Source organism: Vulpes lagopus, chromosome 9 (assembly GCF_018345385.1).
Source record: "Vulpes lagopus strain Blue_001 chromosome 9, ASM1834538v1, whole genome shotgun sequence".
Lineage (NCBI taxonomy): Eukaryota > Metazoa > Chordata > Mammalia > Carnivora > Canidae > Vulpes > Vulpes lagopus.
The window spans coordinates 71,839,648-71,864,495 of record NC_054832.1 but is presented as its reverse complement, the minus strand read 5'-3'; positions in this window follow the sequence as shown (position 1 = coordinate 71,864,495).

Genomic DNA, 24,848 nt, shown 5'->3' with positions numbered 1-24,848 from the left:
CCTAGACCATAGCAAAGGTTTTCTGTGGTCAAAATGTTATGAAAGCCTTAAAATTATATAACACATCCAGAAGCCCATAAAAATAGATTTGTACAATTTAAAAATGTCATCCCAGGAAAGAGATTTATTGATATTTCTAAATTTTCCTGCCTGCCTTTTCCTGCCCCATCTTAAATAAAGAGGTTGGCTATAATTATAGACACTGTCATATGCTCTTTATTGTTATTTATATTCTCATAATTTCATTCCCTTATATTTAAATACACACTCAGTTCAGTTCCTTTTTATAGCAAATATAGAAGGTTCCCTTGAATCTGTGAATATAAACCGTAAACCTAAATTATTATACAGATGTGCACATAAGACAGCAAGTGATCTACAGCTAAAGATAGTCAATGGTTTGGGAGAGGTGGTTGTTAGGAAAACAGCAGATTTATTTAAAGCCTTCAAAAGCCAATTTTCTTCTCTGCACTTGGTCCATTTGGTTTAGAAACGCTTGGCAAGGGCCCCCTTCCTCTTCTTTTCACAAACACACTCTTTGCTTTCACATCGCCTTTTCACTCCTTCCTTGCTTCACATTTTCCAAGCATCTCCTCCTGCCAAACCACATTGACTGGTTTTTTTCCGGGGAAAGTATGGCCAGTCAGCCCCTGAGCTGTACAGCAAGTCCCGCTAGGTACCGTAACAGCTCTTCAGAGCAACTTTCCCCCTGGACTGTGTTGAGAGTAACTCGGAGACTCTGGAGTTCTGGCACTGAGCACTGGGCAAAATGTTACTTATGTAATAAATCAAACTGAGAGTAAGCATGGGTTTGATAGGAAATGTAGAACATCCAGAAAAAAGCTCACAAAGTTCCGACCACGATTGTTTTCATCAATAGGTATTCGGAAATTTCTCGTGAAGCTGAAAGATTTATGGGAAAAAAATTGTTTTGCCATGCACTTGGGTTAAATATTTCACACGATCTCAGTTTCTTCTGAGTGATCAGTGGTGTGTTTAAGGTGAAGTAATGATAACCTTAGTATTAAATTAGGAACCTGAAAAAAAAAAATAAATGTGGCCTGCTAAGCCTCTAATTTACTTTAGAGAGTATAAACTTGGGACCGAGGAGGACTGTAACTCTTTGTTAATGAATGATCTATGATAGGACTGCCTTTGAAAATGATAAATTCCAGACAAGGCGTAGTCTGGTAGGCACTGACCCATTCGTTCTGTGTTGGTTTCTGTTACGGAGTTTTTGGCTTGAGCTGTATGAACTTCAGGATGACAAGGCTAGTTCAGGGTTCTCCTCTCACTGCCAGGTGTTCTCAGTGAAAATGGTCTCTAAGTGCTGAGGTTCTTATAGCATCATACTGGGGGCCAGCCAGTGGGTTGCTGGGATGCCTGGGCTGGCAACAAAGTAGAGGAGTCCACCGGAACTGTGTGGTCTTCCCAGGAACCTTGGAATCAGAGATGTTCAGTCCTGGGTGTCCCTTCCACTCCCTCCTCCTACCCCAATCCCACCGCTCCCCCAGCTCCTTCCCCCACTTTCCACTCCACCACACAGTCAGGAGAAGAGATACCTAAATGATTAAACCCTCTCTTGAGGATGACATTTGTCATGACATCAAAGAGTTTAGTTTCCAGGGCATTTTCCTGGGAAAATAGCAAAGCCTATTAAATGCATAACGACCAAGTAGCACATGTCTTATGTCATCCTCTTGCTTTTGGCCTATCAGTGATGCAAACTGCTCCACTACCCGCCTTCAAGCAGATAGGATGCAGTGCACATCCTCTATCACTGTGCCACCCTGCCTCTATTTGTCTTCTAGTGGGTTAGAGTGAGAACTTGTGTTGCACTTCCTGTGCTCCCAACAATGATCTCAGGGCCATTCAACTATCAATTCACTTAATTTTCATAAAGACAGGAGGTATGTACCATTATTAGTCTCTCCAAATAAAGATGAGGAAACTAAGGCCCAGAACGGTTTAATTCATCGCCCAAAGTCACACAGCTAAGAGCTGAAGAGCTGAGGTTGAAACCTGACCACCACGGTCCATGTTCTTTACCCTTCTACCACTCATATACAGGGTTCCTCCTCTAGGCTGAGAGCATCAATGCTACTTATCCTTGCCCATCTGTTTATGGCCATTTTTTTTTCTGTGATCAATCTTTGTCCATTTTCTTTAAAGATTTTATTTATTTATTCATGAGAGACACAGAGAGGGAGTCAGAGACATAGGCAGAGGGAGAAGCAGACTCCTTGTGGGGACCCAAGGACTTAATCCCAGAATCCCAGGATCCCAAACTGAGCTGAAGACAGATGCTCAACCACTGAGCCACCCAGTCGTCTCAATCTTTGTCTATTTTTAATTCATGTCAGATTTTTTCACATTGATTTGTAAGAAATCTTTAATAAAATGAGCTCTCCATCATGTGTGAGACAATTTTTTTTCCTGTTTATTGTTTTATGACTTGGACCCCAGCTGTTGTTTTTTTTTTTTCATATAAATTACCTAACTTTTCCTTTATGGCTTCTAGATTTCTTGTCATGCTTAGAAATTATATGTGTTTTGATGTCATGAAATATTATACAAATATATTCATGTCCTCTAAGACTTTTATGATTTCTAAAAATATTTACCCATTCATTCCATCTGGAATTTATCTGTTATACGGTATAAAGAGTCCAGTTTCCTTTTTGTTCTGAATGACTGGATGGTTGATCTATAATTTACCTGCTGATTTGATGCTTCCATGTTATAATGTAATAAATTCTCCTATGTTCTTAGGTTTATTTGCAGGCTTGTTTGGTCTGATTGGCCTGCACATCATATTTCTGCACGAGCACAATTTTCTTTAATTATTATGCCTCATAATGTGCCCCTATTATTTATTTGGTTTGTAATCCCTTGTTACTCTTCTTTTTCAGATGTTTTGGCATGTTTATTCTTTTGTTCGAGCTTTTGTTTTGATGTTATAATTGGGATCTCCTGGACTCAGTAGACTGCTTTAAGGAAAATTAACAGAAAAGGAAAGCAGTAAAATTAACCTTTGAGGGTGGAAGGAAAGTGACTGGACACAGAGAAAAAAACAGTGTGACAACACAGAATGAGTTAGAACAAAAATGAAGGAAGGTGGGGAGGTGGGTATAGTTAGGCCCCTTGGCTGGGACTGACCTAAATACTATTTAATGCTGTTGAGCACATTGCAGATAACTAGAAATGTGAAAAATTAAAGACAAGCTTTTAGAGCTGGATGGTATGTGAGATATAATCTAGTCTATTTTATTCCTTTTACAAATGCAGAAAAGAGGCTTGCCGAGGTTGGGACATGTGTGAGTTTATGCATTAGTAAATTAACTAATTAGTAGTAAAATCAGGATCAAATCATTACTTCCAGCCCAGATAGAAGAGTCAGCTGGGATTTGATGGAGAGTATGAGAATAACAAACATGTATTAACCTAGCTGCTACAAATGATGAAATAGTGTGCTAGTGTTCTGTGTAGACAGGGGATCACAGAGCAACGTGGGCAGGCCGGCTAGACCTGGAGGGCGGGTGAACATTTCCTTCCAAACAACATCAAACATGGACGATCTCAACAGGGAATGTGTAATTGTTTCTTCTCCCAAGAGCAAAATGACCCATTTTAAGATTAAACTGGATAAGAAAACAACAAGCCTTTGACGGGTACAGTGATGCTCCTCTGGATTTTTTTAAAGCCACACTGGGAGAAAATGTTGCAGGCATTGAATAGAAGAGTTGTGTCTTTCATATGTATGTAAAGGGAGATCTTTAACAAAAAAAAATTAAAATTCATACTTTTTCTCCAGGAACCAGACTGAGTCAAGAAGTGATATATTTCTCGTGACTAGAGGAGAAGGATTGAAAAAGAAGAGAAAAGAAAATCTTCCTAAAATGCAGATTTAGCTTGTAGCTGTTGCTAGACTCCTGAAAGCTCACTCAGCTCAAGAAAAAAGTATTCTGGAACTTTTATTCTGTTATAAAGAAATTCAACATGGAGATTCCCTCTCACCTTAGAACAGGGATTGGGAAGTTACAGCACTTACTTCAAGGCGTAGCCCCCTCTTCCATATGGATTCTTGCTAAAACCCAAATTGTTGACTATATCATCAGTAGTTGTTCTAAGGGAAGAATGGTTTTATTCATGGTAAGCGAGAACATTCTTAGAAATTTAAATAATTGGTACAAATTCATAAAGCGAAACAAGAATCTTTGGAAAATGGATAGTGTGTAGCAATGTTTTTGGTACATGAGAGCCTCAGCCTGCTGAATGTTTGTTCAGAGCTTATACTGTGCTTACGACAGCTCAAATTGATAAAATTCAATAATATGTGGAATTAACCAAGTAGAAATTAGAGGACACTTAAATCTGTATAATCCTTTACACCTTTTGTTTCCTGAAATGATGTTAAGGTTTTTAACGGGATATTTAATTAAAAAGAAAAAGAAAGTAACATTTTATTGGATTCTAGAATCTGACATCTGTTCCATAGATCTGCTGTTTCCAGCACATCTCTTTGAAGCTCTTCTTGCCTATTGAGATGCCGCTACTTTCAACACGAGAGATGCTGTCTTTTTTTTTAAGGTTTTATTTATTTATTCACGAGAGACACAGAGACATAGGCAAAAGGAGAGGGAGAGGCAGGCTCCCCTCAGGGAGCCCAATGTGGGACTCCATCCCTGAACTCCAGGATCACACCTTGAGCCGAAGGCAGAGCTTAACCACTGAGCCATCCAGGTCTCTCAAGATGTTGTCTTTAGAACAGCTGTATTGCTACAAACTAGTTAGCGATGACTATTCACTTACGGTGGGTTCCTGATAGAAGATATATATATATCACAATTATATTTGTGCTTTCATATGAATCTCAGAGTAAAGTAAAAAATGTTTTGGATTGAATTCAGTTAATCTTGTTCAAATAATTACAGTACAAGATATCCTTTTTATTTGGGGGGCATGTCTAACCTCTAGAAACAGATCAAAATCTGCAGCAAATATGTGATATATCAGAAATAAAACCAAGGGAAAATGGCATTTGTGGCATGTCCATCAGATACGAAGGCATGTCCATATACTACCCCAGTTAGTCCTTCCTTTGGTCAGGGAGGTCCCATTTTGCAGGTGAGGAAAACAGGCTTAGAAAATGAACGTGTTTGTCCAAGTTTGCTCATGGCTTAATGGTAGACCCATGATTTGAATTCCCGCTGGATTCATTCCAAAGTCTGTGTTCTCAGTTTTCCCTATGCACATCTCCTTATTAAATATGCAAATTTTGTATGTCTTTTTCTCCAACATCCTCCCCTTTCCTTGAAGTGACTAACATAGATTTGCCTTCATTGAATTTTTTTTTTAACATTAAGGGGTTCTTTTTTTTTTTTAAGATTTTATTTATTTATCATGAGAGACACACAGAGAAAGGCAGAGACATAGGCAGAGGAAGAAGCAGACTCCCTATGGGGAGCTTGATGTGGGACTCGATCCCAGGAGCCCAGAATCATGCCCTGAGTGGAAGGCAGATACTCAACCACTGAGCCACCCAGGAGTTCTTCCTTCATTGACATTTTACAGCTAAAAGGAGATATCTCCTGGTAAACCAAAGATAATCAGTTTTCATGGTGGTTCTCAAAGTTCAAAAGTTTATAAATTCAGTGCCTTTACTAGTAAGGACCTCTGAGCTTACATGAGCACAGAGATGATTTTCATAGTGAAACCAAAGTAATCGATCATATTAAAACTCTATTAAAAAAATAAAACTCAATTGACCAACTCTTTAATCTAGCATCGGAACAGTCATTAACTATCCTCTGTGCTCAAAGGGCAGTTACTGGAGACGGGCAAAAGCTTCATTGGAAATAAAGTAACAAGAAAAAGCCATAAAATGCCATTGCTATTAGGAAAATTCATTATTCCTTAGAAAGGATTTGGTCTTACCCCAAAGTTTGAAAGCCTGCATAGCATCTTTTGCTCTGTGAATTTCATAAAGAATGTGTCTGATTGAAATGAAAAATCTTCAAATTCATAGAGTAGAATGGTGGTAGCCTGGGACTAAGGGTGGGATGGGGATGGGGAGTTATTGTTTAATTGGAATTGAGCTTCAGTTTGGAAGATGAAAATGTTCTGGAAATGGATGGTGGCACTGGCTGCCCAACAATGTGAGTATGCTTAGTGACACTAGAGACCTCCAGAGAGGCATATTGTAGAGCAAATGGGACATAGACTTTGGAGCCAGCACTGGGTTCCAATCTCATATCCACCAGTTATAAACTATGACATCTTAGACAAGGTATGGATCATCAGTTTGCCTCATCATCCTCATTTGCACGCAGACTGGTAACAGCGGCTGCCTTGGAAGGCTGCTCTGGTGTTACATGAGTTAGTATGTGTTCAGTGCCTGCAGGAGTGTCTGGTGCATAGTAAATGCTCCCTGAACTTAATAACTAAGTTCCACGTTCTTTTCAATATTTCTCTATCCTCCTTTCCCTCTTCACTTTTCCTCTGTGCCCAACATGCTTCTTTTGTGTTCCCTGTTGGCGATCAATGGCATTATTTAAAATCAAAACCTTAAAAATCACTCTCTAATTTTTCCATTGTATCACTTTCTTTTTTTTTTAAGATTTTATTTATTTATTTTAAAGAGAGAGAGAGAGAGAGTGAACATGAGTGAGGGTAGGGGCAGAAGGAGAGGGAGAAGCAGACTCTTCTGCTGAGCAGAGAGCCTGCTTCAGGACTCGATCCCAGGACCCTGGGATCATGACCTGAGCCAAAGGCAGATGCTTAATTGATTGAGTCACCCAGCGCACCCCCACCCCAACATTGTATTACTTCCATTGTCCACCTGGTCTGCCAATTCTGACTCCTAATGCAATCTTTCCATTTACAGTCTCTCACCACAGAGTCGGCGCTAGCTCAGGCTGTCCTTGGATCTCAACTGCTTGTTGCCATAACCCGTCTCTCAGTCCTTCCTTCTCAACTAGTCATACTCACTGCCACCACAATTACATTTTTAAAATAATAACATTCACAATTTTCCAATGAAGATGCCTTGGCACACCACGCAATGGAACTTCAATTGTCTATAAAATGCACTGGGAATTTATTAAATGATGCAGCATACGTGACATGAACTGATGTATGTTTTAAAAATTCCCTGTAAGTGTTAGCATGGAGAATAGACCCAAGGGGCAAGAGGAGACAGGCCAGCTCAAAGCCTTTACAGAGACTAAATGAGAGACAGCAGCCATGGAAATGGAGAGAAGCAGACAGATGAGAGATAGAGCTTCAAAGCGAAATAATAAAGCAGGGGCAAAGTGGCACCAATAAATGTTTCATGATGGATTGATTAAAGAAGGCCTGTGAAATTTTATGCAAACACAGTGTTCCTGGACACAGAAAATGTCAGTTAAGATAATTTTCATATCCATTTACTGTGTTAAATATGCACCTTAAATTACCACAGTTAACTTCTGCACTATCTCTCTACCTACTGCATTTGTGAGACAAACATGTTCCAAAGAATGCTGGAAAAAGCTGAGTCAGGCTGAATTTGAGAGAAAATTCACTGCAGAGAAACAGTGCACTCCGGGATCTGGAAAGACATCTGCAAAAACCCACTTGAACAACCGGTATTGTTCTCGGCCCCTCTCTATTGGACTGCAGGAGATTTCTGTGAATGGGATGTCAGCTGACTGAACAGAAATATGTCTATCATCGTCCATGGTGCGAGGAGAAGGGCCATTTGAACTTTAGTTAGCAAACCAAGGCATGGCTTTAAAGAGAGCTGTGTTTCATCAAGCATCCCTCATTACTGAGGACATCAGCGCCTTCCACATGCAGTCACTCTGGAGCCATGGTCTGTCATTATCTGTCCCCTTATTTCTTGAGATGTCACCTAAAGTGAGCAAACCTCTCTCTGCTACATTCAAGTATTAATTATTTTCCCTCAAAGTCTTTCGATGGTAATAATGGGCATAATTTTCAAGGAATCATGGTTCCCGCCCACCCACCTCTTTCTCATATATTTTTCCCCACATCATTTCACCTCAATTTGCTACCATTCCTGTTACCACATATCTAAGCCACCACCATGTTCCATGAGCATGGGGATATAGATTTGTGACACCCCAGGATTCTGTTGTTGCCTCGTCTAGAAATGCTTTGTTTTTATTCAGTCAGTGCTGATGTATTCAGTCCTCTTTGGTAAGAGTCACTGATGAAAATTCCATCATTTAGGCCACAATTTCTACTTCTAAGAAGCATGAAGTCTACTATTATGACAAGATGTCAATGAGAAGATGAGCTCATGGTGCCACCGAGCTGGTACATGTAGCTCCTTCAGGAGTTGGCAGTGAGGTGAGCTCTGTGGGGATTGGGTCTTCAAGGCGAGATTTAAGGAGAGCCTTGAAGAGCTGGGCCAGGCAGAGATGAAAGGTGTGGAAAGGAAACGAGTGTGAGACGTAATGGGCATGGAAGAATATGAGCCAACCCCATTTAGTTTACTTGGCCTACCGGGCCTAGTAAAAGGCATATTTCTTTAGTTAGCTTTATGATCAGGTTTTATGCCTTGACCCCCTGAGAGGAGCCGGTGTAGAAAAAGTCGCACTGGCAGGGTGGTCACTCACATTTGGAGCATTCGCCTCCTTCCCAGTCCTGAGGCTTCTATAAACATTTCATCAAGAATTTTCATCAGTTCACAGTCCCCCTCAGGCTCTGCAGACATACAAAACAATGCTGCCAAGAGGATGTTCAAACTCTTAAATGGCAGTGCCAAAATAAACTTTTATGAGTCCTCTTGCTCAATGAACAGAGCCTGGCATTTTATTTTATTTTTTAAAAATATTTTATTTATTTATTCATGAGAGACACAGAGAGAGAGAGAGACAGAGAGACAGAGAGACAGAGATAGCGAGAGACGCAGGCAGAAGGAGAAGCAGGCTCCCTGTGGGGAGCCCGATGTGGAACTCAATCCCAGGACCCCAGGATCACAGCCTGAACCAAAGGCAGATGCTCAACCACTGAGCCACCCAGGTGCCCCGAGTCTGGCATTTTAAATGGGGGCACATCTCAATTTTGTGAGGAGGGTTTCTGCAGGAGGGGACTCATCGAAACTATCTAGCAAAGGGGACTGAGCTCTCCCACATCTGTGGGTCCCGTTAGTTATAAGCAGGATGAGTTTGGCTGCAAATGGGGCTGAAATGATGTCAGAGGTACCCATCAAACATGAGGGAACCGTCAAGAATCCTTTATTAAGAATAAATAATCAGGCAGCCCGGGTGGCTCAGCAGTTTAGTGCCGCCTTCAGCCCAGGGCCTGATCCTGGAGACCTGGGATCGAGTCCCACATCAGGCTCCCTGCATGGAGCCTGCTTCTCCCTCTGCCTGTGTCTCTGCCTCTCTGTCTCTCTCTCTGTCTCATGAATAAATAATAAAAATCTTTAAAAAAAGAATAAATAATCTGTTACTAATCCTTCACTAAGAACAAAGAATTATTGAGAATAAAGAATCTTTCCTTATGAATGATGCATTGGTTGGGGAAATTTTATTTTATTTTATTGTTTTAAACACCTGAGTAAACTTGACATCTATTTCCACTTTTCTTGAAAAACAGATGAGCCTGCCTTTCCTAATCTTGTATGTTTTGACCTGTAGCAACATAGGTGAGCCACGGTTCAGGCTTTTGAATTGGCCCAAAATGAGATGCAGGATTCTTTAATACAAGCTCGCAATCCATTGCTGAGTTTATTTCTACATCTATACTATGATGACCATTCAGGATGAAAGATGATTAAGTGATTTCAAGGTCATTCTCAGCACTCCCTTCCCAAAAAAGGAAAACAATAGCAATGGAGAGATCCACATTCAAGACATTCCTTAGTCTTTCCCCAGTGGCTGACACTGGCATTCCATCCTCCAAATAAGTTGTTTCTTATTCTAACAAAGGTAACCCCTGAATGGTTACCTTGTTAAATCTGCATTTAGCTTATTAGAAGTCTATGAAGCAGAAAGAGTAGGGTTTGCTCTTTAAACAAAGAGTAAGTGCTAAAATTCACATCCATTTCTCCAGCGCTACAACTTCTCTGTACCCTTGATTTAGCCAATACATGTCACAGCTCAGATGTTCAGTAAATATGTGTTAAATGAGCAAGTGAGTCAATCTTTAAAATAAGGGAATAGCATATTTCCATGCCCCATTAAATATCTTTAAAGTCCTAAAGAAGAGGATCAGAATTTAATTCCATGATTCGTTTAGACATCACCTTTTATATCTTCATTTTCACATCCCTATGCTTCTAAATCCTAGTATAGTCTTACAGCCCCTCATCAGGAATAGTGTCTGGCCACAAAACAAAAACAAACAAACAAACAAACAAAACAAGGAATAGTGCCTCGCATTTCAATTCTAAGTAAATATCAATTAAATAGATGAACTATCTGGGCTGTGCCTGACTCTTTGGTGACCTTGACTGTGATTTGAATAATCTAGGGCAAATGACTACTTCTCATAGAAGAAGACTTTTTCAGAGTCTAAGTATTGTTGTGTGAAAATGAGAATAAAATGCACAATTTTAAAACCATCATAATCAAGAACTGACACTCCAGGGTGAACACTCCTATTTCATAAAAGGAAACTAGAGACCATTAATCATTGTGGTTATTTAAATATTTTAAGTAAGCTGTGATTTTTATATAGTTTTGTAAAAGTGTCTTTATTATCTAAGGATTGATTGTCTTTATTCTGTTGTCCAGTTATTTAAAAAAATTTGTGACCTTGGACAAGTCTCTGATGGCCTAGTTTTCTCACCTGTCAATGGAAGAAGTTGCTCTTCATCAGGGACAACCCCTTGGGGCAGCTTTTACTATTCCATAGTCAATGGGAAACTATAGTCATGTTGGATTTCAAGACTTTCAGAGAAAATTGCAATTTATCTGCCAAATTTTCAATGCTAACTATTCAATCTTTCTTTCTCCTTTCCGCTCTCAAACTCTTTTAGAATCAGCAGAAAAACTCTTGATAATTCAATTTGTTTTCACAGCAGTTCACCTGGGCAGAATAACTGGCTCTGGGGAGGACTAATTCTTGGTCTTCAATGACTGAGGCAATGGGTTTCTGGGTCTGTGAACAGTCAGGTGTGGTGACTTTAATGGGCCACAAAAAGACCATAAATTCTTTGCAGAAACGGCCACATCTGTGTTTTAGAAATGCAGTGGGTTTTTTTTTTTTAATTATTTCATTAAAAAACCTAAGTGAAATTATAATGATTTTTATATATTTCTATATTTAAAATTATTCTTCAGATATTATGTATAAAGGTTTAACTTGGCAGTCTGGCAGTCTGTTCCATCATTTGCCCATGTAGTTTAAAATACACGTGGTTTTTTATACCCCAAAAGTTTAACTTTATGAATGTGGCTGAAAAATATTCAGTTCAAAGTCAAGTCACCTGTGACATCATGATGCACATTTGTTGACATGTTCACCTTCCCAATAGACTGTGAATGTCTTAAGGACAGGACCATAAATTCTTTGCAGGAATGGCCACATCTGTGCTTTAGAAATGCCATGTTTCTTTTAGTTATTTCATTTCTAAAACATTTTACTAAAAATTATAGCCATTTTTTATATATTTTTGTACTTAAAATTATTATTTGCAGGCATTAAGAATAAAAGCTTTACTTGGTGGTGTTTTCCTTCTTTTGTCCACATAGTTTAAAATACATGTGGTTTTCTCTCCAAAAGTTCAACTTTACAAGTATGGTTGAATAACCATATAAGTCCAGTCACCTATAGTGTTATGGAGCACGTTTGTTGATGTGTCCATCTCTCCAGTAGACTGTGGATATCTCAAGGACTAGGACCATGTGCTATTTGTGACGTGGTCCCTTGAAACTACTTGACAAAACAGGCACATAGTACATGTTAAAATGAAAACAGAGTAATAAAATTCGCCAGCAAAACTAGGAGCTTTAAATAAACCTTCACAGTAATTTTTTGAAGCTGAATAAGTAAGAAAATAAGATAAAAATTACATAAACTTTGAGAAATCAGTTATTTTAAAAAATCTTTGTTTTTAAGGTTTAGAGCATTCAGATTAGCAGGAGAATTTTGCAGCACCACAGAAGGCTGTTTCTCACACTGGCTTGTAATGGCCTCATTTCCCAATGCAGTGGCAGTGTTTATGGTTTCAGCAATGCCTCATCTGTTGACCAGAAGTCAGGGTTAATCCCAAATCTGTTCCATTTATAGCCAATGTACTTATCTCCATAGAAGCTAAATAATTAATACAGATATATAAAGTATTAAAGGGACCACATGTTTCTTCCACCGTCAGATGAGCAATAGATTGGATTAGACATACAATTAGAAAAGTGGCTTTATCTGGACATCTGTGGAAGTGTTTTTAATTAATGTGCTTTACTGTGCATTATTTGGAGAAGTGGACAGATAAGCTCAGCAGGTATCACAGAGCCAACCCTATCCCAGTAAAGCCTGGATCTTTGAGGGAGGCATGTGATTCCCTCCTGTTCCTGTATGGGTGACAGCACGCTGCTTTTTGTTGGCTTCTCATAACAGCCCTTACAGAGGCAGCCTCCTACCTGGGAGCAGCACAGCCAAGCTGGCACACAGCAAAACCTCACGGCAGCAGTGAGAACAGAGCTTGGGCATGAAAACTTGGTTACCATAATCAAATAATATTTTCTCTTTAAAGTGATGCAGTTTATACCTCTTTTCCTGGGATAATTATTTAATAGCACACCTCCTTTTACTCTGAAAAGCATTCCAATGTGTGTGATAATATATGGTCTCTCTGACTATAGGGTCAGATTTTTCGATCTGCAGCCTCTTTTTAGGCTGTGGTCCAGACTCCCTGAGGTAGGATCCAAAAATGTGTAACTGCCATCACCCAGGCAAGTATGTAACCTAAGCTTAACAGATCAGTGTTTTTTCTACAGATTTCCATTTTGAAGTGAACAAGCTGGTGAGAGCCACTCTCTGAGGAACACTTCTGTAGCTGGAGATCAGCTTTGAGGCTCCAGGAGTGCAGAGGTGTGTCACGGCATGGTGATGAGTAACAGCAGCTGTAGGAAGCCAGCATAGTACTGTCGTGGTGGTGTTTCCTCACTGGGCTGGTTCTGCAGGACGGTACACATATTCTTGATAGCTTAGGATTCCTCACAATCCTATGTGATAGTCAATCAATAACTTTTAATAAGCTGCTTCTTTTAAATTCTTAGTCAGCCACTCAGTTCTTATTGCTTACAACTTAGGAGCTTAGTTGATATATGAGCAAATTTGGAAATTTTAGGGTATCTCAATTGAATATTTATAGGGTAATAGGAAATTTATAGGGTATCTCAATTGAATATATTTTTTAAGATTTTATTTATTTATTTGAGAGTATTTGAGACAGAGATCATGCGCGTGGATGGAGGAGTGGTAGAGAGAAGCAGACTCTCTGCTGAGCAAGGAGAGACAAGGCTGGATCCCAGGACCTGAGCTGAAGGCAGACACTTAACTGACTGAGCCACACAGGCACCCCTTTCTCGGCTGAATATTTTAACTGCATATGCACATGCAAAAGGAGCATTTTGTGTCTTGAATGCTTTAGAGCAAGTCTCTTGGAAAGAACAATGTACTGCCTGGAAAAGGGCTGCTCATTTGCTACAGGTTGACCTATGCTATATGCAGGATAGGTTTATTCAAAGCTTCTTTTTTTTTCAAGATTTTATTTATTTATTCATGAGAGACACAGAGAGAAGCAGAGACATAGGCAGAGGGAGAAGCAGGCTCTCTGCAGGGAGCCTGATGCAGGACTCAATCCCAGGACCCCATGATCATGACCTGAGTCAAAAGCAGACACTCAGCTACTGAGCCACACTCAGGCGTTATTCTATTTTAAATGATGTTCAGTTCAAGTGATAACCTTCCTCCTTACGTGTTGAATGGTGAAAAAGATGTTTGGGTATCAAGTCTGACATTTTAATCTTATGTTTTCCATACTACATGTTCAGAGACATTAGCACTCTCTCATGCCCACTGTGACAGTCAACCAGATGGCCTCATTTTCAATAATGTGACCTGAAAAGGGTTTAATTAGCTTTCTTCCTGCTGCCAACTCATTCTCACTTGGATGTACTCATTACAGAAACTAAACAGCAGCAGGTCATAAAGGCTAGTTGAAATATGCTGTTACGCCTTCTAGAAGAGATTCTTTAAAGATCTCATGTACCATTCAATACCAAGAGAGGTAGCCCATTATATGGTGGTGTGATATGACATTTAGGAAATTATCTTTGTTTTCAGATCAAGAATTTCAGGTGGACCCTCTAGTATAAGGAATTTTCTGGTACTTACTAGTTGTCAGTTTAAGTGAGTACAAATCTGTATATATTTGGACAAAATCTTTCAAACTATTATTTCATTTTTTGTTATGTAGTGACACTTTTCTCTGATTATAATGTGTAAGGAATTTATCATAATGAATAACAAAATGTTTGAAGGCCAGCGGAATAGTTCATAAGGAACTTGCTAGAATGAAGAATAGTGGTATCCTTAGTAAAAGCCCTGAGGGTGGGCTGGACCTCCTATAGAATGCCTAAAAGGGGCATATGTTGCTGTGACCTTGAGCTACACACTCATAACTGAACAAGAATTCTCAGCCTCATGTATGCAACTGTCATTACCTCTTGGGAATCATATTTTCAGGGCATGGACAGATTCACGAGCATGTATACACAAGTGCACATGTAGGTGTTTTTGCTTAGTGAGTTACAAGCCCTCTTTATAAACAAAAGCATTATATATGCTCTGTGTCTTAAGAAAAAACTTCAGTGGTAGAGGAGATTGGAAAACTTAGGACTGTTCATAATTTCAATGATCACAGTGAGCATTCAAAGGCACTTGAACATTCTTCTACACTTAGTAACAAACAGCCCCAATTCCCATGTTCAAATATTGAGATAGACTGTAGCCAACGGTGGAAGAAAGAACTGAACTCACTTAAAGTTGGCTAATCTGTCTTTTTCATCTTTTTCCTTTTTCCCATTCCCCACTCTGTTCGTTACCACGCTCTTATTTTCACAATTATCAAACCACACCTGTTTTGAGTATCACCATTAAAAAGAATTCTTCATATTCCTTAGAAGTAATGGATCCACAAGCACCTAACTAGGAAATTTACCTTTACTAGTAGATAATAGTTACTGAGCCCTATCTAAATGCCATAGAATGTGCATTAATTCACAATATCATTACATCTTATTACAACAACCTTATAAGGCAGGCACTGTTTTTAATATACCCATTTTATATATAAGGATACCAGAGCTTGAAGCAGTTAATAGGACTTTCCAGTTAAGGAATGGTGTAGCTACAATTTAAGCAAACACCCATACGGCACCCAGCACAATGACAGAATGATAGAACACTCAGTCTGTTCTCAATAGTTCATGAGTTTGGTACCATTAACATAAAGCCAGAGCACTAGAAGACATTTTTAAAAATAATCTAGACCTTTAAGGCCATGTATGGCTCATGTTGCATCTTGAAAGCCTAAAAATGTCAGAAAATATCTCCTACCAATTTTGTATGAGAGTTTTAATTTAAACTTGAAAAATAATAAGTTGAAAAATAATTTCTGCTTGTATGAAGAATCACACATTTGCACACCAAAATATCCAGAACTCTTCTTGTTAGATTTCATTTTATGGATTTCTTGATTTTTAAACTTCTATTTTAGAAAAAATTGTAGAAAGTTAAGGGAGGAAAAAATGTTCTTTTTCCACGGGTGATTTTAGAATTATATCAAGGAAAAAAAATTCTCATTACTTCATATTTAGTTTTAAGTGTATTTAACTGGCTTTGTAAAACCTTAGTATGTCGTTCCTGCTCAATACCGTTATAGTTGAGAGCTCCAATAGCAAATGTTTTAAAGAATAGATTTTTCCTCCTGCAGGATTTTCTTTGTGAGTAGGGGACTTCAGTTGTTAGAGAAAACAGTTTGCCCTTCCCTGAAGCTCACTTCTTTCATGGCTATCTTATTCATTTCTGTACAACTAGAAATGCCTAGAATAGAAGTCTTTCTAAAAGCGACTAACCCCTGCGTGCTCAGTTATATAGTTGTTGATTTCCCCCCTAGTTACGTTCTGAAATAGAACTTTTTTTCTGTTGCTTCTTTATTTTTATTTTTTTTAAATGATGAGGACAGGTAAATGGCAAAGGAAAAAGGAAAAAAAGGGTTAGAAGAGTGGGTCCAAAGCTAAGGAAAAGTTGCAGCTGAGAGATTTTTCTGGAATTGACATTTTAAGAGTACAGTCAGGTCTTCCAGGTGAAATAGAGGCTCTGAGAAAAACCATACCATGTCAGAGCTATTTTCAAACATTTGCCGTCTGCGGGCTCTGTCTCTTTCCACTCATCCCTTCTGCTTACTTCAAATAAAAGAGGACAAGGTACAGGACACAGGGGAAACTTCCCAGATCCTATGTTTTCCTAATGTGCTCTGTCTACAAGACTGTAATATACTCTTTAAAATAGCAGGCTGTCCTGTGCCCTGCTTTAATAAAAACACCTTTTTTTGCACTGAAAAAACAACAACAACAACAAGGTATTCAAATTCAATAATTCCTGTTAACAGCCACCAGCTTAATCATGCTCTAAGAATGAAAGAGATGTTGCTGAATCTTTTGCATAAACCATGGAGATATATTTCTTGCAGTAGAAACATGATGAATACTTTTTTTTGTAATAAACAACAGAACACCCACAATATAGTGAGAGGAAAAGAATGCATAATTCATCTAAACTGTTATGCTCTGCAATAAGTAACTGCAAACTTCCACAGTGAAGTCAATTTTTTTCTAACCTGAATAAGAATTTTTTTCTAAAGAGAAAATGTCTTTGCTGAGAATAAAATGCTTAAGCCTATACCTTACCCTGTAAATAATTTTCTATTTTTGTTTCAACTGTTCAAACACTGGAGAACACATCGTATCTCTTAAATTTCACCAGTTTTTCTGATAGGAAAGTCTTTCTTTAGAAGATCTTCTTTAGGATTCCTTACTCCATACAACTTTGTTTTTCTGAGATTGTATTTTATCACTGGGGACTATATTTTTTTTCCAGAAGTCTTCAATACTTTTTCTGGTCATTTGAGTATAAATCCGCTGTTAAGTCAGAGGCTTCTTCTAACTCAGAAGCAAAAACACCAAAGTTGGGTTAATGAATTATGCCAACATATGAAATTTCATTCATAATCCCATAAACAAGTAATGAAGGGAGAAAGTTGTTCTGTTAGTTTATTTCCATTTCTGGAACTTCAATGCTTCTTGCATAGTAAATTAAGATTCAACAGATTTCTGACTCAAATGACTATAATGAGGAAATGTGATCTCACATAATTTAAGATACAAATTGTGTGCTCAGGTAGTTTTCTCTGAATTAACAGTTACTTGAGGTGGGGAAGAGGTAAGAACATAATTTGGAGGGCTGGAAAATCTTCTTTAAATTAGGCTTAAGAATTAAAAATACTGTTAACACAAGAGAAAACATTAAAACACACAAATTAGCACAAGATACACACACCTTTACCCGGAATTTCTCCTGCTGCTACATCATCTCGGATTATTATACTCTTAAGATATTGATCAGCTAGATTGATTGTTAGATAAGTGCCATACCATGGATCTCTATAGATGATAGGTATAGGTAGTGTGGTTGTTTTCATGAATGATGATGTCATGTACTCTCACCTCATAATTGTACCTGTGGATAATGGCATATACTGTGTAGTCAAGTGATTACCCCTAATAAATGGAATTCCTCCATTGGTTCTAACAATAGCAAGGCTACAATTTGGCATTATCTCCTTATAGAAAATCCTCTTGGCAATAGAATTCTTTTCTGGACTGGAAAATGTTACCAGTGAGCAATGATAAAATGTTCACTTGATTTGCAATCCCAATTAATCTATCTTAATTAAGATTTAAAATGGAAGATACTGAATTTCCCCATTGTGGCAAAATGTGCTAAATGCAAGGGAAATAGAGATGAATAAAATATAAGCCTTGTCTTTCAGGTAATTGTAAATAGGGACATAAAGGTTAGTTTTATATCATAATCTCAGAAACTATTAAAATTGAGTTTAAGATTCTGCGCACATCACTGTCTTTACATGAAGACATTAGTGTAATGCTGTGCTTTTTAGAGGAACCTAAAACAGAAGTGAAATAAATGACTGAAAGTCATGATTATTGGGGAGCCTGGTGGCTCAGTCTGTTAAGCAGCTGCCTTTGGCTCAGGTCATGATCCTGGGTCCTGGGTCCCTGAGTGGAGAGTTTGCTTCTCTCTGTCCCTCTGCTGCTCCCTACTGCTTGTACACTCTCTCTCTCAAATAAATAAAATCTGAAAGAAAGAAACAAAGAAAAAAAGAAAGAAATTTGTGATTGTAGAATGTGGGCCACCTTAATCAAAATGTTCACGTATAAGCCCCACATTCCTCCAGAATGCCGAAGAAACAAGGGAACTGGGCATAAAGATACGCTTCTAAATCCACATGATTTGGAGTGGAAATAGCAGACACAAGCTGTTCTACTGTCAATCTACTTCTTGAGTAATTATTCCAAAATGAAAATCAATCTATGAAATCATCAAGGGACTACACAATACAGCGGGAAGCACGGTTCTTTAATAGACGGTTGGGTTTGAATCAGGAGAAATGAAACCAGCAAAATTCCTTGTCCCTGTTTGTGAAACAATACTTGGAGTGCATATACTTCCAGGCGCCTCTATCGAAAAATAACATAGCTTCTTACTCCAGAAATTTCTCCCTGGAGGGTAAGACAGCGAGCCAATTAAACAGCTTACTTATTAAGATTCATAACTGACTCATTGAGATTTACTTCAAGAGCCTAGCTTTAATGTGCACACTGATTTCTTTCAGATTAATTGAGCATTTGGGGGGCTTATTTTCTTTTTGTGGTTACTCTATGCACTCTATGCTCTTTGACTTATCATGGTCTACTGTAAATTAATATTCCACTGTATGTAAAATGCAAGAACCCTACAATCTGTGTTCTTTCCTCGCCATAATATACACAATAGACCATATAATATATAGTTATCATCTTTGGCTTTAACCAGTCAACTATTTATTTAAAAACTTAAAGAATAAAAATCTGTTTTATGTACTTACAGATTTACCACTCTTTGGTTATTTATTCCCTTGTATAGATCTGAATTTCCATCTGGTATCATTTTTCTTCATGCTAAAGAACATGTTTTAACATTTTTTTGTAAAGCAAGTATCCTAGCAATGAATTATTTTAGATTCTATTTGTCTGAAATGTATTTGTTTCACCTTTGTTTGTGTGTTTTTTTGTTTGTTTGTTTTTTAATTTTTTTTATTTTTTTCACCTTTGTTTTTGAAGAGTATTTCCTCTGCATATAAAGTCCTAGAATAACAGTTTTTTCTACTTTTCAGTACCATTGACCCTTGAATAACATGGGAATTAGGTATACTGTTTCCCCACACCCCAAGCATAGTTTAAAATATGCACATAACTTTTGACCCCCCCCAAATTTAACTACTTATAACCTACTGTTGACTGGAAGCCTTATGGATAATCAATTCAACACACATTTTGTATGTTATATGTGTTAAATACGGTATCCTAATGATAAAATAGGTTAAGGAAAAGAAAATGTTACTAAGAAAGTCACAAGGAAGAGAAAACATATTTACAATACTGTACTCAATTTAAATATTAGAAAAATCCACTTATAAGTAGGCCTATACAGTTCAAATCATGTTCAACAGTCAACTGTATTTTAAAGCTGTTGTTCCAGGCAGCCTGGGTGGCTCAGCAGTTTAGTGCTGCCTTCAGCCCAGGGTATGATCCTGGAGACCCAGGATTGAGTCCCATGTCGGGCTCCCTGCGTGGAGCCTGCTTCTCCCTCTGCCTGTGTCTCTGTGTCTCTCATGAATAAATCAATAAAATCTTAAAAAAAAAAAAAAGGTTGTTGTTCCATCATATTCTAGATTGTTTTGGTGAAAAGTCAGTGATAATTTTTATTTTGTACAACTAAATGAAATATTTTAGATTTCTTTTTATCATTGAGTTTCAGCAAAAGGATTATAACATGCCTTAGTGTGATTTAATTTTCTCTTATTCTATTTAATGTTTTTTAACTTTCTTGGATTTGTCATGGGATATTTTTAAATATGGAAAATCACTGGCAATATTTCTTTAAATATTTTTTTCTGCTCCTTTCTGTTTCTGGAACTCATTATCTTCATATTAGATGGCTCGATATTATCTCATGTATCATTGAGATTCTGTTCATTCCCTTCAGCTTTATTTTTTCCTGTTTCAGTTTGAAAAGTTTCTGATGTCATTTTTTTTTTTTTTAAGATTGTATTTATTTGACTGAGAGGGTGTACCAAGGCGGGAGGTAGGTGGCAGAAGGGGAAAGAGAAACAGGCTCCCTGAGAAAGGAGCCTGATGCAGGGCTCCATCCAGGACCCAGGCACGATTATGACCTGAGCTGAAGGCAGATGCTTACCAGAGGGAGCCACACAGGGACCCCTCTAATGTCATGTTTATAAATTAACTTGCTTTGTATTTAATTTCTTGTCAAACTCATTCAATACATTTTCAATTACAGATATTGTGATTTTCAGCCATAGGAATTCCATTTGGTTTTTTATATTATTAATTTCTCTATTTGTTATGCTTATATTTTTATTTAAATCTTTGAACATATTTATAATAGCTGTTTTAAACTTCTTTTCTGCAAATTCAATCATCTTTGTCAATTACAGATTTGTTTCTACTGACAGCTTTTTCTTCTGAGGACTGGTCGTATTTTTCTACATCTTTGCATGTCTACCAGTATTTGGTTGCTGAACATTGTGAATATTACATTGTTGATTATTGAGATTAGGTTGTTTTCCTTTAAGGAGTGGTGGGCTTTGTTCCTGCAGGCACTAAATTTACATATCAAACAGCTTGATATTTTGAAAAGTGGTTTTAGTTTTGTTTAGGTAGGTTTAGTATTAATTCTAATCTAGTGCTAGTTTATCTTTACTACCAAGGTAAAAGTCTTTGGGGTCTCTATTGGATGTCCTGGTTGTTCAGTGAGCTCTCTTCTCTGTTGCTCGGAACTCCAACGTTTCCCAGCTCTGTGCAAGCTCTAGTGGTTGTTCGATGTACAGCTACCCTGTAATTATGTTTTCCTCTGTGGTTATTCTTTGCCCTGCTTTGTTGAATCTCATTGCATGAGTGTACAGCTCAGTATTTAGTCCAAACCTCAAAGAGACCCCACTTGAAGAACTCTCAAGCTTTTTTTTTTTTTTGGCATAGATCCTTTATGTCAGGCACTCCTCTGCCAAACAAATTTGAGCTGACCAAGTCTCCCTAAATTTTGATCCTTATCTTCTCAGCTTAGCAATTCAGTTGGGCTTCTATTGGTTTCCTCCTTTTGCACCATGGTCTGCCTCCAGGTAGAAGGCAGAATTGATTGTCAGCTCCTATCATTTGTTTTTCTCCCCTCGTGGATCATACATAGTCTTGCACTGACTTTTCTCTCATATCTGAAAACTGTATTTCTTATATTTTGCTGACTTTTCTAGTTGACTATAGGATGGGGGCAAATTTAGATCAATTACTTTGTCATGGCCAGAATCAGAAATACAAGACTTCATCTGTTTTTAAATAGTCTCTCTCCCTTCACTAGAAAGTAAGTTTCATGGCAATAGAGACTACTTTTACTGTTCTAGCTCAAATTTCTTAAATAGTGTCTGATATACAACAAGTCCTCAAACATTTGCTGAATGAATGGTGACAAGGAATCTCATCAGGAGGCATTTAAATGCACATGAAATTTGGTGTGAATAGTGGCTTAATTAAATAGGATCTTATATTTTGCACATTGCAAGAAGTCTAGAAGTAGATAGTTTCTGGCCCTGGTTCAACTGCAGAGTATAAAAACTGTCTTGCCCCTCCACTTGGACAGATTTATAGCTATATGGTTACAAAAAACTGTCTTATAATTTGTCCTCTGTAAGGAATATGTGCTGTATTAATAGAGTATATTTAAGTCTTCTATAGAGGATGAAGAAAAACAAAAAAATGAATATAACTCATAAGAAGTCTTAAGTATAGATTTTAAGCAAGTAACTTATGAATGATTGTCTGAAATTATAAGATATGTAGATTTCAAGTTACTAATCTGTAAGAGACATTAGATACACAATAAATGAAACATTTATATGTTGTGGTAGAACAAAGAAGGATGTTACCTATAAATAGATAAAGAAAAACCATGTAATCCTTAAATATGCACAAGTTATGGATGATGTCACCTCTGTTTGAAAGCTAGGCTGCTCCTAAATCAGCCCCCTATTGGTGACACCCATCCTAAACTCATATGTCCTTTATGCCTGGCATGTACGTAAGAGGCCTGGCTGCTGTTCAGGCTATTGGTGAATGATACTGTGATAAGGGCTGCCACTGCATGACTGTAGTTGAGCAACATGTGTTGACTTCAAGCACTTTCTGTTGGTAAAGACCCCTTGCCTCCCATCTATTCCCTCAGTAGGCACTGTAGTAGAGACGTCTTGCTTTCCCTGAACTCAGTTCAGCATGGAGGCTGATGTAGTAGAGAGAGAGGCTAGGTGAGCATTATGTCCTAACACAAGACCTAGGGAATCCTTTACTTCCCCTTTTCTTTTCCCTTGCTTCTCACTGTAGGTTTTAGATTTATTTAACTCTCCGTGTGGTTCAAGTATCCTAGTTTGGTGTGAGGTCTTCTGCCCCAAGACCTCATGGATAGTCTTCCTGCTAGTACGCCAAGAGGTTACTGTGGCATCACTATGCGTTTCCACCTAGCAGTATGACCTCTGCATTGCAGTTAAGAAGAGATAGGGGCAGTGCCAGCAAGACTTGGATTTTGTTGTTTTTTAGTAAGCAATCCAAACTTTTCTCTTTTCCTAACAGATTTCCCCTTATGTTTCTATTGGCTAGAACTGTGTCCCCTGGAGACTGCTAACCTGCAGGGTGGGACAGTTTCTACTTTTTGAAGTTTCTGTCATGTGGTGGGCAAGGAAAAAAGTTGAAGGAGAAATATGAAAAACAGGCAACCCACACCGTCTGTCCCAGTATGGTAGTGAAGCTGAGGCTCAGATTCCTTGTCAACAAAATATGCTCTAATTCATTGGATTTTTGTGAGGATAAAATAAATAATATACAAGATACCTTGTATAATATGTGGCCAATAGAAATTATTCAAACAATGTTAGTTTTATTTTTCTGTCTTCTCTGCAGAAAACAAATAAAACACAACAGAACAAAGTAAAACAACAAATTAGATATCTTATAATTTTATTAATTTATTTTATTTTATTTTATTTTATTTTATTTTATTTATTTATTTTTTTTTTATTTTACCAAATTCCAGCTTCTCAGAATGACAGTTAAGGCTTTCTACAATCTGGGCTCATTCTATCTTATCTCTGTTTTCTCCTGATTGACTGGGTAAATGTATCAATGTTTGAACTCGCCTGGCACTACACCCCTTATGGGGCTCCACTGGTTCCTGTGGATGCTCTTCTATTTCTCCTTCCTCCAGACCTGGGAGCAGCGCTGTGCCCATTTTAGATGGCATGACTTTCCTCTATTCCCTGTGGTTTCATATATTACATAATTGCTTTATTAAAGCACAGTCTGAAATTCACCTTACAACTGTCAAATTTTATCATCAGAATTTAAGTTCTTTGAGCAGGACTGTCCTCTTGCTACAGGGCCCAGAATACAATAGGGTTTTAGGATATTTTTAGAGATATTCTTCAATCGAGGAGGGGTTTCAAAAATGCATACACTTCCCACCTAAATGTGAACATCTCTATGCCTTGAAGTCATTCTAAATATACAGTGCTAGACAATTAAAAGCTGTTTTCTCTAAGAGTCTCAATTCAGATTGATAGGCAGAGCTCTGACCTAAATATCCTCCAGGACACATTGTTCTCTCTCTGATGTGTGACACTTCAATTGGTTCCAACAGGAGAAGGATCCCCGGGGCTAAGAGCAGTGGGGGAGAAGTGAGTTCTGGGAATGAATTCAGCTAAAAGCTCCTTATTTTTGTTTGAGGGCAAAGGTACTTGGCCTTTTGACTTGGCATAGGCTATGATCTACAAGAATTGTTACAAGCATATAACTGGGAAAGAAATCTACCAAGTAAGTACTTGGAAAATTTAATGTGCACAGCATCTGTGATTAAATGTAAACAGGAGAAAAACAATGTTGTGTTGATTCACAAATAGATTCATTTAAAAAATGAAACGCATCCAATAACTTCTTTAAATTAAAAGCCTAAATATAGGTAATTGGCACTACATACTCAGTACTATCTTTTAAATCCAAATGTTAAGAATGATCCACAGTTTTGTAGACTTAATGAAAGAAAAAAGTCATGGTGGTTCACTATCTTAACTTAAAAAAAAATCGTAACAAAGACTTTTCTTTATGGTGGTATCCAATTCATCATGAGGGGCTTTAACTATTCTTTGAAAATCTTGGTCTAGAAATTCCTTGGTTGCAAGAATATGTAACTTGGCAAGAAATGTTTTCTAAAGGATATCTTTTTGTATTTAATTGAAAGTTCTGGCAAACATTTTCTCTATTTCATCTCCATTTTGAAAGAACTTACATGCTTTAAACAGCAAAAGAAACATTTCAGAATAGTTAAAACACATCAATTCTCAGAAAATTATACAGAGCTCATAAAACATTTTACTTTGATAAGAGATATCAGATGTAATTTTTTCAAGATAATGTCTTATAATAGAACATTTC